Source organism: Stegodyphus dumicola, chromosome 3 (genome assembly GCF_044657685.1).
Source record: "Stegodyphus dumicola isolate Sdum_Otavi_A_Nest chromosome 3, ASM4465768v1".
NCBI lineage: Eukaryota > Metazoa > Arthropoda > Arachnida > Araneae > Eresidae > Stegodyphus > Stegodyphus dumicola.
The window spans coordinates 37,727,382-37,744,482 of record NC_140770.1 but is presented as its reverse complement, the minus strand read 5'-3'; the positions used below and the strand labels follow the sequence as shown (position 1 = coordinate 37,744,482).

At 35.8% G+C, this 17,101-nt stretch overlaps 1 protein-coding gene across 1 annotated transcript in view; it reads right to left on the bottom strand.

Moving 5' to 3' along the window:
* Positions 1 to 17,101, bottom strand: part of Gnf1 (germ line transcription factor 1) — a 203,990-nt gene that overhangs the window by 54,435 nt on the left and 132,454 nt on the right. The window lies entirely within an intron of this gene.

Genomic DNA, 17,101 nt, shown 5'->3' with positions numbered 1-17,101 from the left:
GTAACTCCTTATTAATGAAAAATATTTTTCAAGTTTACAAATATGAATATATGATACGCGTTTTTGAGAATATACTCAGAACTAGTTGAAACTGCTTTTAAATATGACTCGGAAATTTACAAGTTGATGAAACATTTTTGTGGAAAGTTCCGCAACGTACTTTTCAGCACAACTTAGCACGTTCTGTATCTTAGGAAACAAATAAAAGTCGGGTAACTAGTTAAGTGGGGGGAAAACAGGTCAGAGGAGAAAAGCGCAAAGTCGATTTTATAGAGAAAACTGATATACATTTGAATATTCTGAGATAATTACACGAAAAAAAAAAAAAAAAAAAAAAAAAAAAAAAAAAAAAAAAAAAAAAAAAAACTTTTCCATAAAAAAAATATAAAAGAAGTCTAATAATATTAATTTCAAAATAATGGCAACAGCTATTTTGCTTTTGCTAAAAAGTGTTTCGGAAACTGCGCTTTATACCATTTATTATCTTGTTTATTTTTCAGATTCAAAATATTCTATAATAAGCGCTAAAAGGAAAAGTAAGGTCCCGATTTAATATGGCAGGGAAAAATATAAATATCTTATTTTTACATTATTTTAGAAAGATGATTTTAATGTATTATCATTATTTTAATGATATCGATCAATGTTAGATAGCATTTGGGGAGGAAAAAAAACATTCACAAGAATTTTTTGCACACATTGGTCTTAAGGAACTATCAGTGTTCAGCGATTTTACCGCTGGTGGGCCCGTTAACAGAATGATAAAACTTTCAGAACAATGCGTCCCTAGATATATAATTTATTGCTGGAGAACTAATTCTTGAGACTCATATTCCGATTCACACATTATCATGAGAGCAGTATGCACCCCACAATTTTGGAAGCTTAGCACATTTTCAGACAATGGACGACACAGAAAGTGAACAGCGACGTGTTTTGTTTGAAGCAAAGAAGTAGAAAAGTGTACGACACATTTAGAAGAAGCGTGAAAAAGATAAAATAAGTTTTAGTTTCAATAGAAATCTTATTTCAGTGATCGAATAAGAAGTGTCTGCATCGCAGTGTTATGCAAGATCTTATAATGTGGATTAATTTTGAAATTAGTTTTTTTGCTTGCAGTTTAGCTTTATAGGTTATAAACAGTACTATTTTCAGGACAGAAGAAGGAAGTGCTCAAATTAAAATAAAGAATAAAAGGCACTATTGCCAATTAAAATTAGACGTTCGTTTTACTTGTTTTTATCTTACATATATTTAATTATCATTCAATACAGCAAAATTAAACAAAATTTAAAACGTTACCATAACAAAATATGAAATTGTGTGAGTATCAGTAAAAATTAGTTTATGATTAACATTTTACATATACCGTATATTTCGATTAACATTTTACATATAACGCACACTTGTAATTTCAGACTACATTTGTTAAGTTTTAGGCATATTCGTCATATAAGGCGCACCATTTTCCTTACAAAGAAACCTGAAAGATGCGATGCTCTTATCTTTTGAGGTCATTCATTTGAAGTTCTTTCGAACAATATTATACTGAATTGCCAGACGATAAGAAGAGCAATATGTATGGAGAGGAGAATGTTTGAGGTAGTTATATAATTCTGCAAAGAGGGTGGATTAAAATTAATGTACGAATGCACAAGAATTCTAGTATTTCGAGGAAAGGAGGACAAAATTTGTGGTACGAATGCCTTTCCAACCCGAATGAATTTGCGGAATTAGGAGTCAGATGTTTTCACTTTCTATAATCGTTTGAAGTGAAATTGGAAGGCTTCAGTAAATCACATTTACTCCATTAGTTGCTCTAATGGAAACACAGTGCTGCTTTCAAATGCAAAGTTATTCAGCTTGCAAAAGTGGAAGATGGAACGGATGATGATTATTTACTTATGGATCAGAGTCACAATGATTTTGAAGATCAAACAGAATTCGATGATGTGCTTGAAAATATAACGAAAGACGAACTTTTCATGTTATCAGAAAATGAAAATTTTTAATTTCATAAGATATATAATTTCTTTTAACAGCATTTAGGTACATGTAAAAATCGAATTTTTGTACGCTAATTTTTAATCTATCATTTTTATATCCGGCGTATAATGCCCCACCCAGAAATTTCGATCTTATTTTCCTGTTTTAAAAGTCCGTCTTATACGGTTTATAAAATTTAATAACCCCAATTTCTCTTAGTGTGATTTAATCTTTCATTTCCGAAAAGTTCAAAAGGAGGAAAGGTATTATATTCATTCATTTATTTATACTTTGCAGAAAATTTAATTTTCTTTATATTTCACAGTAGGTTTTATCATACATATATTCATCTTTCTCAGCTGACTTTTAATAAGACAGAGGATAGTATTTATTCAATTAACTTGTTGATTCATAATGTGAACACAGAACTAACTATAATGGAAAAACGAAAATAGTACAGCATTTCGATGAAAGGCTACAAATAAGAAACCAATACTGTTTTCCTCCTACATTTACACATAATCTTTCAGTCGACTATCCTACTAAAATGGGTTGTTGCTATCTGCAGATAAATTGTAAGCATTCCTTAGATCAGCAGCTTTTAAATTTTTGCAAGTCAGTATACAAGCCAGTTTTCTCTAGAGTCCACGGAGGAATCTCTCCTCCTAGATCTCAGCCATCTCTTAGAGAAGCTCTAGTTTAGATAGTCATCCATGTTGTTTATTAAAACCTGACACATTAAATAATGGTGATAATTTCCCCATTTTGTATTGTTTAACTCTGTGTATCTACTGAGGGTGAAATTGAGGTTTTTCAATCAGGTAATTGTGGCTCCATTGTGCCAAAAAACTTACTTTCTTCTTCATTGAACCTGTGCTTGGTGTGACATTTGTCTCTGCCAGTTCAGTTTTCTAAATTATAAAATATAGGGACTGAAGGAACACATAAAGTGTTATATTTGTAATTTTTACAAAACTGGTTTTTAGTCCAAAGGGGGCTTTGCTCCTGAAGGACTATTTTGCGATTTTGCGTTGGTTCACTATAAATGTCAGTTTCACTTTTCAAATCGTTGCCACCAAATGCTAGACATTTGAAGAAATGGTACAACTCTGATATACGCCCTAATTTCACCAAATGTGGCAATATGTGTTCTGCGCTGGTTTTTGGCGCGATTGCGTGTTGTATGGCAACCCTGTTGACGTTGAAAAATCTTTCGCTGGAGTTCGTTGGTTCCCGTCATGTTTTGTGTCTGAAGCTAGGGGGGGGGGAGATTTAATGGTGAAAATTGTTGAATTGAAGTTCGGCATAAGGAAATATCGTCGTGGCCATCCCGTTGAGGGGCAATGGGTATTTGGAGGTGTGGAAAGAAGGTATGGGAGATTATTTTTAGTGGCTGTGCGTGATAGAATTCGCTCGATTTAAAGCTATTTTGCGATATTGTCTTGAACTGATTTTATGGTTTAAGTGCGAAGAACTTGATATTTAATAAATAAAGACAACAGACAAAATGTTTAAAAAAAGGCCCCTTTGGACTAATTTAAAATCTGAAGCCTTTCAGATTTTTTTTTTTACATTAAAATTGCAAAAACATGAATCTTAGTTCTTTAACACATTTTTTCAACTATGACCGAAGGTTGTGAAACTAAAAATTGGGTGAGGATTTTCGTGAACATGGTGTATTTATAAGGAATACGATAAAAATTAAACACCACAACGCAAGGCTAAATAATTACTACATAAAAGAAAGTTCTAAGTATGTAGTATGCTGTAAAAGAAGCTTAAAAATTATTTTTATTAACACTGCCATATGCCCTGAAAACTTCACATATATTACCTTGGAAGCTTTCTCTAGGTTTTTGTTATTTTCCATGAGTCAAACTTGGTATGCAGATTCCTTTTAAAAGGTTTTTAGAGATGCTCTGGATTAGAACACATTCTATAAAGTAACTCGCAAGTAATGTCTGAGATTGCAAACTTGACTCCAGAAGCACTGATTTAAGTCCCTAAGGCTGAATCCATGTAAATAGACCTGGGTAGGTCAATGTTCAATATAGAACTGGATCAATGTGGAAACTTACGATTTTAGGACCATAAAGACAAAAAACTGACAAGACCACTAGAAAATAGTCATGGGTGATGCACTCTATTATCATGCACCAGAGACATATGGATTGATCTCCATGACTCTTAATTTGACCAACAGCTTTGATGGGCACTGATATACTTCAGTTCAATTTTAATTGAAACTGCCATCTACTATATTTAATGAATTGTTCCACAATAACCTTATACATTGATCTAGTTAACCTGCAACAGGTAATTAATGTCCTTGAAAGTCATATTCAGTTTAATTTTATTTAATTTTTAATGATCTACCTAAATGACACAATTTATAATACATTCAGTTAATAGATAATTTCATTAATATATGCAGTATTACTTTAAAAGATGTTCTTATACCGTATATTCTGTAAAATATTGTTTTCATACAGATATTTAGAGGCCCTAAGCAAATGAAAGTTCTGATGCTCCCCAACATATATTTACAGTAAGTATTATGTCTCCTTCTCCTCATTCTTTCTAGCTGCTCCGTACATTCCATCGCAAAACCGGCAATAAAATATTTTTCGGTCCACCCTTTCCCCAAAATACCTTTTTGTGATGCCGTAAGTATCTGCTTATTTTGCTTAATGGTTAATCCAGCCCCACTATTATAGAATCATTAGGGTTAAAGTTCTTACAGTGTACTTTTATAATGAAAAGTCTTGGAAAAGTTACTCACTAGTAACTTGAGAAATTGGTTAAGCATACGATATCCTCATCACATTCATCATTGCATATGTAACATACAAACACTAATTACCTGCATAAACTTGTTACGACAGTAGATTTGCTCATCTGCAAAGAAAGACTTTGTTATCACCAACTCTGACTAAATTGATCTGCCATCTCTTCATACAACTCACTTATTCTTTGCACAACTGTACTATTAGAAAACAGAAATGTTTCAACTTCTTTTGAGTCCTTTAATACTGAAACATAACTCAATCATATGCTCTATCATTGGAAGAACTAAGAAGATACTACATTTGTAATATACAGCTTAACATCTTTCATGCTTTGCAAATTAACATGATTTGTAACATATATAGCTTTTGCATAAGGCTCAATTATAAGGTATTTCTCCCACTTTCCTAGCGTGCCTTCGTGGTGTAGTGGTTCTGCACGCTGGGCCGGTATTTAAGAGATGCGTGGTTCGATTCCGGGCGGTTGCTATTTTTCATCTTTCCTGCTACCAAAAATATACCTAATGACTCAACACAGTGACATGTAAAACCTTTTCCTATGATGGTTTTAATTCTCGTAGCTTTTGTTAAAAAAAAAATGAAGAGCTTCATTCTTCATCTTATTTCTGTTTTAAAGACTCATTTCCATCAATTTCCATTACTATTCATACATCATTTGAAAACTGTCATATCTGACAGATGCTGAGCATTCTTCTTGTGATAAAAGAAAGTGGAAAATTAATAAACATTTAAATTATGCATCTATTCAATAACGAATTATCAAGCTTACCACTTCGGAAATTCAAAACAAATTTCGTTATACCAAAAATTTGTTTATTTCTGCTTTCTCCACCTGCAGTCTCTAACATTCACCATTTGCTCCTTTGCATTTACTTTTTGGGTCAAGAAGACAATCAGCTCTAGATTTTCTGCATTTTTGAATTTCTGCTGGTGTTAATGAGGGGTAGTTTGAACCATCCTTCAGTTTGGATGGCCTTACATCTATCAAATTTATGAATGATCAGTTATTTCTTTCATTTATCCTCCTATTTAAAAACTTTATTTCTCAAAGTTTGATGTTGTAACATTAGGTCAAGTCCACAGATTAATTGTTGCCAAGAGAAGAGGGTTGCATTAATCACTGGCTTTGGGCACATTAAGAAAAGTCAGTCTCTGTTTTAAAGGAAAATTCCTAGAGGACCTAACAGTCTTTCATCCCTTTTCAATAATCTCTTGAAAAACTTTCAGCTCGACCGTATGATGCCACAATGGCCTCATGCAGCAAAGGCACTATTAGAAAAACTTACAAATATTCATGCCTTCTCTGGGATGGGAATCCAGGCCAAGGCTATAGCAGCCGACTTTTTTGCTACTATAACAACAGCTCTCAAAATTTAACCTTTTATACCAAGTTTCTCTATCTTTAAAATAAGATTTTTAGTTTGTAATTAAAGATGAATTTGTTATGGTTTCTGCATAAGGTTTGAAAGTATTCATGCAGTACTCAAAGTTAGATATATTTACAGGGTGATTCCAAATTGTTTTTACAAAATAAAGGAGTGATAGTACCCATCCAGACGAGCAATACCATAGAACATAGGGTTGCATTCCATTCTCACAGGCAGAAAAGAGGAATATTAGAATTCCAACCTGAACTTACAACAGTGTAGGGAAAGTAAATGAATGAAACCAAAAGTTACAGAATCAGATTTATTGTTTAGTGAAAAGCTCACAGAAAATGCTCAAAATGCCGACTACACATGTCGCTGCACAGTTGACATTGATGAAGGAACAACTGTCACACCCTCTCGAAGATTCCTGGTGTTGTGTTAATTTTGTCCTCAGGCATCTCGTACACTAAAGATTTCCTGTGCCCCCAGAAGAAAAAATCCAGTGGGATGAGGTCCGGTGAGCGAGAAGGCCAAGCCACATATCCGCCACTTTCGATCCATTGTGCGGAATCTGTGGCTTTCAAAAAGTTATGGAAGGTGATAGAAAAAAATGTTCTGGGCTCCGTCGTGCATAAACTATATGTCTCTCTGGAGGGGGAGCTTGAACAACCTGCAATAAACTGGGAAGCACTTGTTCCCAAGAAAATACGGTATGTTGTGGCTGTCAAACGGTCTGGCATGATGTAAGGGCCTACCAGGTAATCATCTAGCATACCTTCCCAAACGTTCATAGAAAATTTCTGCTGGTGTTAATGAGGGGTAGTGCAGTGTGGATTTCTGTCAGACCAAACGTGTTGATTGTGTACATTGAAAAGGCCTTCTCTGCTGAATGTCGCCTCATCGAAAGATAATATTAATGCAGGAAATCATGATCTTTGATGATGATGAAACTTTGATCTTAATTTTTGTACCTTAAATGAATAAAATTGAATTACCTTAATTTTTTTTTCTAATGTAATTAACGAAAACTTGTGAAAATATTTAATTCAAATTAAACCATTCTGAGAAAACTGTCTTGTGAAAAATATAGCATTTAATTCTGTTCAGAATGAAATGTTGTTTAAAAATATGTTGTTTTCACATACTTAGGACTCTGAAGTGTTGTAGAAAAAGAAAATATATACATTTATATGTATATTTGCGACGTAATTACAAAATATTTACATCCGAATGCATCAAATCCCATAGAACTCAATGGTAAATGACCCAATGTTTTGGTCACCGGTGCTTCAGAGCAGGGTACGGGAGAAACTTGTTTAGAGCGACTCCATCTTACTTCCTACCTCCATGCCTCGAGTACATTCCCTTTTGCTTAACTGTATGAGGTGAATATCTGCCAATTCCTTGTACGTGTACTCCGCCACAGCATCCACGAAAAGTTTCGGACGACGTTGTCAAGGTAATACTTGAAGCGATGATGTTGTGCCATTTTCAAGGACACTGTTTGCTCTGATTGGCTTTCTCCGTTACCAACTGAGAGCAAAATGCTGCTTCTTCTCAGTGCAAATTTGCATGCGGTTAATTCTTGAGTCTTAGAAAATAGTCTCCTTGTTCTTCCTTGATGCATTTCTACTTTCCTCTTTTCTGCCTCTCAGAGTGGAATGTGACCCTATGTTATATAGTAATTATTGCTTGTCTGGATGGGTACACTCACCCCTCTTAATTTGTAAAAACAATTTAGAATTACTCAAAGAGGCTTTCCTTTTAACATTTTGTGTGTTATCTTTATTTATTAAACAGCATTATCTTCGCACTTAAACCATAAAATTCAATTCAACAGCAATATCGCAAAATAATTTTAAAATGAGCATATCTTTAGAACTTCCGATACACAGTTTCACACGGAGGTAAAAATGTTTTTTCCCGTACGTTGTTGCCATTGCTCGCCATGAAATTTTTGAGTTTGTTAATAAAAATTCATTAAAGTGTTACAAAACATGAAATCGATAATAAAACAAATTCTGAATTAGGGCTTCCAGATGCCCACATTTTGTGGAGGATTACGTTATTCAAAATTTAATGGCTCTAGGCACCGTTGTTTTATCACAATGCGAGAAACATACATACATTCATGCAGATTCTTCAATATTTAATTTCTTTAAATATAACATAGGGTATATATATATATAAGATAAAAAATATGTGAATCAAAATTATAATTTCAACTAACAGTAAAACATTAATTCTCCCTCTATTCTAAAAATCGCAATAACTTCTCTGGATTGCGTCATTTCTAGATCATTCCATGGCCTGTGCAGCTCTGATGATGTAATAATTGGAAACTGAAACTACCATTGTTAAACCAAAACTTTTCTCTTCGCGTGCTTCCATCTTTCATAAGTACGCACTTTAGCTACTGTCTGTGCTGTGCTTCGATGCTATTTCACTACGCTGCTTCCTATTGCAATAATATCATCAATAATATACATGTTCTTGAATAGGCACGATTAGGGTGCCAAGTGATCTGTGACCACATAATGTTCAATTGGAAATAAAAATGGAATTACAATCGCCTCGACTGCCAAGTTTTATTTACGAAGTCAACACATTAGCTTACGACGCAATCAGAATACTTCCTCTTCAATATAGGATAACTATGTATTGAAAGTTTTTCGGCTTTTCCTTTCCTTGCTTTTATTATGACATGTGTATATATACCATATATAACAAATATAGCATATTTGGTGGCAACAATTTGAAAAGTAAAATGGACATTTAAAGTTTTCAACACACAATGCCAAAATGAAATTAATAGTCCTTCTGGGCTTACGCCCTTTGGACTAAAAATGTGATGTGGCCAGAACATGATCTCTAGTTGACATGAAATTGACAGAACAACAAAGAGCTTTAAGTAAGCTACAACTGCTGGTTGATAATTTATAAATAAAATGTAATTTTTTCACTAATTTTATAGCTCAGTGTTAATTATAAACAGGACTCACTTTTATTATTCTATTCTCCCCAGCAATGGACAATGATAACTATTTCATATACACACATGGTTTGACTTGAAAATACTGTATCAATAATCATATACCCTCTGCTCATACAATGTTTTGGATTCACATATTAATGACTTAAAAATAATAAAACTTTTTAAAAGCACCATATCTTTAGAATTCCCAATACAGCGGCAAGTGTCACTAAGCATTTTGTTTTATATTCACTGTATTACATGATTTCTTTTAAAATAATATACAGAGATAACATTTGGTGGAATTCCACTTACTTGAAAAATGATTCAACATAAAAATGAAACGAACACAGAATTGAGGCTAATACATTTAATTGTTTCATAATGAGATCTTGTCATTATATTCTTTTTGCATTTAGCATAATTCCAAGAATATATTTAATGCTTGTAAATGTAATACAATACAAAGTCCGTAATCTGGACTCATCGGGACTTCGGCGATTCCGGATTATAGATCATCAATTTAAATCTGTTAAGATGGCATGCAGAAATTATACAATTAAAAATATGAAACCATAATTTATGAAATAAAGAGCAATTATGATCTAAAGGTATCAAAATTTACAACAAAAAAAAGCTTAATATTTATTTGTTTACTTTATTAAACATTTCTTTCAATGCAAGTTGTTTCGTTTTTTGTGCTAATACTTTCTCTTTAATTCTTTAAACAGACATAATTTCTTGTTCAGTAACAAAGTTCCACTGTTCAAGTCCTGTAATTGCTGTGTTGAGAATACCGACTAACTTGTCAATCGAAATTTTTTTGTTTTCAATAACTATCGGTTTCTTCACTATCAGAAGCGCGTATGGGTAAACGCTTTACGTGCATGTGTAACGGACGCGCGCATGGGTAAATGCTTTACGCGCATGCCTAGCGAACATGCGCATTAAACGCACATGCGCAAGTTTGTGGCTTTGAGGTCCGGATTATAGATTATTCCAGATAACGTACGTCTGGATTATGGACTCTGTACTGTAATATGTTATTCTCAATTTCATACTTATTTTAGATATAAAAATTTCAGAAGTTTTGGAATATCTTATAACATATTTTTCATGAAGATCAGTTCACATCTGAAAATAAAAGTATCATTTTTGCTTCACCAATTTTAACCAAAATCTAATACGTTGTTCCCATCAATATAAAAGTTTTAAACACTCAAAAGTTTCGGATTATATTTTAATATAGTTTCCCATTAAAAAATTTTACTAGCTTCAAGTAAAGTATCTTCTTGTTGTCCATTAAAGAATGTATGGGCTTCTTTTAAAGTACCACTTCCAATTTTACCCCAAATCTAATCAACTTTTTATACAGGGTAAGTCAAAATGAATGCCCCAGTTTGATAGGTGTACTATACAAAATGTAATAAATGTATTCATTAAAACATACATACATGCAGAAGTAATATAAGCAAGTTTTGAACAGTCGGCAGTAGATGGCACTGGAACTCCACTCATCATCATCGTTTCTGCGAAAACAAAACAGGCAAAAAAATAATGCCTTCGTAAAATGGTGACACAACAGCAATAAACGTTTTGTGTGCTTGAGTGTTATGTTAGCAATTCATATTTCTGTTCAGTGCCACTTCCAAACAAATTTTGGACATACAGCACTAGATCATAAGGCAATCTGTTGTTGGTATACAAAATTTCAGGAGACAGGCTGCATTTGTAAGGGAAAAATCACAGGTCGTCCGTCAGAACAAGACTTAGTTGAACACATTGAAATCAGCTATGTGAGAAGCCCTCAAAAATCGACATATGAAGCTGGATGAGAACTGGGAGTAGTTCAGAAAACTGTGTGGAGTGTTCTTAGGAAGTGTTTGCAATTGGTGCAACACGTGAAACCTGAAGATCTGTAATGTCAATTATCCTTCTATGATATACTTTTGACGCTCATGGAGGACGAGGAATTTCTGAAAAAATTAACATTCAGTGATGAATCAATTTTTCACATTTCTGGATTATTAAATAAGCATAACATGAGAATTTAGGTTACTGAACATCCACATGCACTAGTGCAATACCAAAGTGATTCCCCTAAGGTTAATGTATTTAGCGCAATATCCTATGAAACTATCTATGGTCCATTCATTTTTTTCTGAAACCACTGTGATGGGAGGAGTGCACCTTAATATGCTCAAATTATGGCTTCTGCCTCAGGTACAAGAGGATATGTCTAGCTTTATTCTGTAGCAGGACGATGTACCGCCACATTTTATGACTGAAGTGCGGAACCACCTCAATAACACATTACCACAATGGTGGATTGGCCACATATCTACAGCAGATAATGCATTCTTGCCTTGGCCACCACAATCCCCAGATCTCGCCTCATGAGACTTTTTCCTGTGGGGTTTTGTAAAAGATTGCATGTATGTGCCTCAGGGTCCAACGACCATGACTAATTTGAAAGCCCATATCATAGCTGCTATTGCAAAGTTTGGCAAAAATTACATTTCATACTTAATGTATGCCATATAACAAAAGGAGCACATATGAAACATTTGTGAGGACTACATTCAAAACTTGCTTACATTACCTCTGCATGTATGTACATTTTTGATTAGATTTTTATTTCACATTTATTACATTTGCGCAGTGCACTTACGAAATTGGTGCATTCATTTTAACTTACCCTGTACGAATGTAAGAGGTTTAAATACAAAAAATGAAACTTTCTGGAAGTTTGATATAGAAGTTATTGTGGATAAAAAAAAATCATCATACATGTACACATAGACACACAAGACATCATTCTAAAAATATTAAAGAGGACACTAATTCATGCTTATTCACTGAAAACTCACTGTGGAATTTTGGGACCAAAAATATTACTTCCCTTGTCTAAGCAAACTGACTGGCATGAGGTAAAAAGGGCATTCTTAAACTATCTATATCTAATTTTGGTTCATATGATCATGAAAAGAACTATAATAGTATGATTTTAATGCTTCAGATTTAAATTAGTTATCTGAAAAATAATAATTATTATTGATTATTCCTTCACTCCTATGTCATTTAAAAAATATTTGTTTTCCTTATCAAATTGTTGAATTAGAAAAAATATACATTTATATTTATAGTGCTAATATGTAAGTAAGTTGGCAACTTCCAGTTTAATGTTTATGGGAACACTGAAAAATTTTTTATAACACTTCAGTTAAATTAATCATTCAGAATTATGATGATTTAAAAACTTTGGTAATGATGTAGTGCAAGATCTACTGTTTTTCATTAGTTATCTTACCCACAATGGAATAAATTCATGTTGGTGAAGAAACTGGATTGTTAATTAATTGATGGCTATGGCTCGATAAAATTCAATAGCTTTCATATTTGAATCGTGCAATAAAATGACAAGGAAAAGAAATTATTAAAACATCAAGCAATTTTAGTGGCATGATCTAAAAAATATGTGTTTAGCCTGTTATATTTTAAATATGAAAATACAAATAATTAATAATACATAATTAAAAATGACTCCATTGATTGATTTAATAGCTCATTTGAACTAAATTTCAGTAGTTTCATAAAAATAAAAAAATTCAGTAGCTTCCATATTCAAACATGAATGAAAATGGCAAGGAAAAGGAATGATTAAAACAAAACCAATTTTAGTAGCACCATCTAAAAAATAACTAGCAAACTAGAAGCATTAGACTGCATACGCCATCATCACCAAAACTCTGGATAATATTATTAATAATAATTAAACTTCTGATTTGATTTATCATCCTTAATACAAATTTCTGGGTTAATATGCAGCATCTTTAGGTTATCAAATTTCTATTTAAGTGACCAAGTCTTTAAAATCTTCTTTTCTCAGAATAGTGATTTGCCAATATCTATTATAAGAAGAAATTTAAAAATGATACATAAAATAATTTTGAAAGATTGCCAGTTTTAAGATAAAATTAAGTAGCAACTAACTTGTATAGCTACAGTGCTTTTTTATAGAAAGCATAATAAGTTGCAATGTACTTAATGTACTTTACGAGAAAATTATTTATCCTTTAAATACTCTTTGTTCATTCATTTATATTTCACCAGCAGTTTTTGAATCAGGTCCATTTACAGCTTCTTAATTTCAGATTGATTGTGCTCTTATTTAATTTAAAACTTAAACTGCACTGCCCTAACGGTATAGCAGTTAGTGCCACTGACTGCTTTGCGGAAGGGCCCGAGTTTGAATCCTGAAGAAGATATGGATGTTTGTAAATGTATAGTGACGATGTGGCATGTTGGCACTCTAAATATGTGGTGTGCCGAAAGTCCTCTTGTGTGGTTTGGTGAAAGGGGAGAGAAGTGGCAGACCCTCGGACCCATCATGCCTACAGACCACAACAACCAAGTAACATTTAGCCCCATAAAATGCGTCCAGATTAATCTACAAAGAGCACAGGCAGCATCTCAAGCAGTCACTCATGCAACATCCCATGATGCAGATCCACTCCTGATACAGGAACCTTATTGTAGAGAGGGTCAAGTAGCAAGCCTTCCCATATCGTGGAAAGTCTATCAGCATAAAGCAGAAACCAACGAACAATCCCCCAGAGCCGCAATAGTATGCACCAACCCATCCTGGTCTCCGCTAGTCATCAAGCAAGAACGAGACTTCTTTGCCATCTTACTAGCATTCAATAACGCACAGTACATAATAGCTTCAATTTACTCTTCCCCAACAGACAGTATCACTGGCACCACCTCATACATTCTTGACACCATACAACGATGCCCTTCAACCCCTCTGTTTCTTAGTGGTGATTTTAATGCGCATAACACCATATGGGGATATGCAGATACTACGACGAAGGGACAGGAGCTTGAGGACTTTCTGGCAGCCAATAACATTCATCTATTAAATACACCCGATTCCCCACCTACATTTGATAATACCTATCATGTGGGCTGGCCAGATCTCACCCTCTGTTCAAGCAGTATCGCAAACCTAGTGCAGGACTGGACTGTGGTCGATGATGAGAGCTGCTCCGATCACAAATACCTTCACTTTCTCATAAACTGCGACACGAAAATCACAGTCCTACGTAGGTACAGGCTTCCAGGCAACAAGATCCGCCCCCTCAGTCGCTTCTTCACACGCATCTTAAGTAATGAGGAAAACAACCTTGCGCTTCACAACAGCCCAGAAGGCATGGAGATTTTCACAGACCGACTACTTGAAAACCTTAAAGCAGCCTGTAATGAACTACTCCCCACACGCGCAGCGAAGAAAATACCAGGAGTTAAGTGGTGGACGAAAGAGCTCAGACAACAACGGCAAAAATGCAGAGCTATCAGACGCCGCATACATTCCACCACCAATGAAGACAAGAAAATCCAACAATTAGCGACATTCCGCAAAGAGCGTGCTCTTTACAAAAACAACATACTAGCGGCCAAAATTACCAGTTGGAGGAAATTTTGCACTGAAAACAGCAATCCGTATGGAATCCTCTACAAGCTAGCCTCAAGTAAAATATATCAGCCAGCTCAGATCTTCATGCAGCCACCAAATACAAGCAACGACAATCCAGTACAAAATACAGCCACCACAATCCTCAACGAAGTCTTCCCCACAGACAACGCGGAGGAAGATACGCCAGCACAGAAAATTGTTCGCATGAATACCACCATCCCACCGACTCTACATGATATACCATTTAGTGACAAGGAAGTCAAGCAAATTTTCCGACACCTACCCCTGAAAAAGGCCCCCGGTCCGGACGGCCTGGACTATAGCATCATCAAAGTTGCCTACAAAGCACGCCCCTCCTTCTTCTACAAATTCTTTAACCAACTGTTCGACAACCAAATATTACCGCAAGCATTCAAGAAAGGACAAGTTGTCCTATTCCTGAAAAAGAATAAAAGCCCGCAAGACCCGCGCTCTTTTTGCCCGATATGCCTTTTGCCAACCCTGGGCAAAATTTACGAGAAATTAATTGTTAACAGACTAAAATATCATCTCCATAGCAACAATCATCTCAGCTCCAGGCAGTATGGCTTTCGCACAGGTCTGACCACTACGCATGCCCTCTGCAAAATTCGTGAAACAATTCAACGCAATAGCACCACAGGTTTCCATACAGCTTTCATATCCATTGACCTCCAGAGTGTGTCCAGCGATAAGACAGGCCCTCCGAGACGCACAGTGTCCATCCAACCTCCTCAGCGTTTTTAGTAGTTATCTAAAGAATCGTAGTCTTCTCATAGCCATCAAAAACGATACTACCTTCAAAGTGCAAGAAAGAGGATGTCCCCAAGGCTCTTGTGCTGGACCGATTCTCTGGAATTTAACATTCAACGCTGTACTGGATGCAAACTGGCCACGACATACAAGTGTCATCGCCTACACAGACGATGCAGCTCTTCTTGTCAAAGGTCGCACTCGTGCGGAGCTCGAGAAAAACGGCACCGAAGTCTGCTCCCTCCTCGCCAATATCTGCAGCAACTTAAAGCTTACGATCTCCACCGCAAAGTCATCAGCAATAATAATACCCAAAGCAGGCACGAATCCAACGCGCCGCCCCTGCATCAAACTACAAGGAGCCAACATAAAGATTGTCCAAACGCTAAAATACCTAGGTGTAATCTGGGATAAGAAACTAACCTGGATCCCTCACATCCAAGAACTAAAAAACAAAACATCAGCTATAGCCAGAAAGGCCCGCGCCTTCCAAGGTAAAAACTGGGGTCAGAATCATCATATTCAGAAGATCCTCTACCATGTGGTAGCTGAAAAAATAGTCTTGTATGCTGCTGCCGTATGGGCCCAACCGATGGGAGGACGAAAGATCAAACATCTTACATCTCTTCAACGACCATTCGCCCTGAATCTCTGTAAAGCGTACCGCACCACAGCCACCAGCTCAGCGACAGTCCTTGCAGGGCTCATTCCACTCCACATGCGGGCAGAACAAGAGGCAGTCTACACCACCCTCATATACCTCCGCAAAGATGCAACATTTGGCAACTTAACATACAGCCCTCTGCAATTTCAAAGCCCAGGTAACACTCTTCACACTCATCCTGCACGTAAAGGCACAGGAATAAGAATTAACATCTCACGGATACAGCCACTGTCAATGACACGAATTTCAAGGGATACGCAAATATACACCGACGGCTCTAAGCAGGAAGACGGAGTAGGCAGCGCCTTTGCACACTATGACAAAGGAAGAATCATCCATGTATGGAAAGGACGCCTTGACTTAAACAACAGTGTGTTCCAGGCAGAGGTGCAGGCAATTATAACCACGGTAGATTACATTTTCAATAATAATATAGAATGGGCGAAAACTTTCACTGACAGTATGTCAACGCTTCTAGCACTAGATAATCACAACCACACCTCGCCCTTGATCATCAAATTACAACTTTTACAGCGCAACCCGCAGAAACATCTCTCCTCAACATGGATCAAGGCACATGCAGAAAATGAGGGGAATGAAGCAGCTGATAGCCTGGCCAAGCAAGCAGCCACTGATCCAGAAGCTGAAAAAAATCACAATCCCAGCCCCTCCTTCCTACCTCAAAGGGCTATTACGGGGTCAAGGCCTAAATCTTTGGCAGGAAGACTGGACGCACTGCACAACTGGAAGACGTACATACAGCTACCTCCCGAAAGTCAGCACTGAACGCAACATTGCAATAGCTCCTCTTACGGCTTATATTACGGGACACAGCCCATTCCCGACCTACTTCAATAGACATGGCATAACAACCACGGACATATGTGCCTGTGGAGCGGAAGGCTCCCCAGACCACTATGTTTTTGAATGCCATCTGACAGCAGGAAATCACCTCCCTCTTCCCATCAACAATAGTGAAGCTTATCACCGCTTCCTTATAAAGCACAAACCGGCAGTAAATACAATTTGCAAAGTTGTTAACAAGCTCAA